We start from the raw sequence: 1,727 nt of genomic DNA on the forward strand, positions 1-1,727 counted from the left end.
CATGATCAGTCTCTGACTTCATGATCAGTCTCTGACTTCATGATCAGTCTTTCATGATCAGTCTTTCATGATCAGTCTTTCATGATCAGTCTCTGACTTCATGATCAGTCTTTCATGATCAGTCTCTGACTTCATGATCAGTCTCTGACTTCATGATCAGGCTCTGACTTCATGATCAGTCTCTGACTTCATGATCAGTCTCTGACTTCATGATCAGTCTCTGACTTCATCACAAATTGGGGAAAAAAGCCAACAACATGAATTGACTCTATAAACGTTTAGGAATATGTTTTGATTGGTTCACATGGTTTTTTTTGGTCAATGTTTTACTATCTCCTGGACTCAATAGCCTATTGACAGATGTGATTGTCTTATTATTGAAAGTCCTGGCAATGTCGGTCAACGCTTTGCCCCTTGCAGTCTTATATATCATTTCTGTTATCTGCTGAGTTCAGACTTGCACTATAATGAAAAGCAACTAAACATAACAAAATAATGTGAAAAATAAGAGAAGATATCATTGAGAAGATCTCTATACAAAGAAACACGCGCAGTCGTAGACTCCATCCCCAGAAACGTGTCTACAGATCGGAGCAACGCGTCCAACGACTTTGAGGAGGACACAAGGTGACAGGGAGGATTTGCTGACTGCTCATAGCGTGTAGGTACATACGTGGGGACACTTCGTGGGGGAGCATGGGTGGTAGGTAGGCAGGTAGGTAGGTAGTTAGGTAGACAGGTAGGTAGGTAGGTAGGTAGGTAGACAGGTAGGTAGACAGGTAGGTAGACAGGTAGGTAGGTAGGTAGGTAGGTAGGTAGGTAGGTAGGTAGGTAGGTAGGTAGGTAGGTAGGTAGACAGACAGACAGACATGTAGGTATGTAGGTAGGTAGGTAGGTAGGTAGGTAGGTAGGTATCCAGGAAGAAAGAGCTGCTCCTCCTGTCTACCGTGGTATTGTGACAAGGCCAAGCAAGAGGAAGCAGTTCTCAGAATACACCACAGATTTTTTGTCTACGGAAAACTGGAAGAAAAAAGAGAAATCTCAGACAAAAACTGGTCTAATAATATTGGACAATGGGGTGAAATGGTCTAATAATATTGGACAATGGGGTGAAATGGTCTAATAATATCGGGGTGTTTTAGGCTATGGCCTCAGCTCTACACAAGTTGGCTTTTTGTTTTGGACTAAGTCAGAATGCAATAAAGACTGTCGCTCTTCAGAGAAGGGATTGTGCGAGAAAACGGAATTGGGAAGAGCTTGACAGCTGTCTGATCTATCCCTGACGGAAACATACTAGTATTATTCTTTGCAATAAAACCATCGTGAAGGTCTACAGGAATGACTGCCTGTGTAGCCTTGTCTCGGGCGTCTGACGGAATAGATATCTAAGGCAAGCCAAGGAAACTGAAATGTTGCGCAGTGATTGAGAACTAAGCGTGAAGCAAGACGAACAATTGAGAGGTTCCGTTTAGCGGAGAGAAGCAGTTTGCACACGGCAAGAAAACACACACACATCTAGAGATTACGTCAGCTGTGATAGATAGTGTTGAATCCACACACACACACACACACACACACACACCAGTGGCGGTGGGTGGACCAAGATTTGGGTGGGGCTTAGGTTTCTTCCACTTCTTTATCACCAAAAAGCAAGCAATAAGAACAAAACAGTGATGATTTTTCTATACTCACGGCGAGCCACGGCATTTTGAGAACCATTCAAACGA

The sequence above is a fragment of the Aplysia californica genome, unplaced genomic scaffold, assembly GCF_000002075.1.
Source record: "Aplysia californica isolate F4 #8 unplaced genomic scaffold, AplCal3.0 scaffold01456, whole genome shotgun sequence".
NCBI lineage: Eukaryota > Metazoa > Mollusca > Gastropoda > Aplysiida > Aplysiidae > Aplysia > Aplysia californica.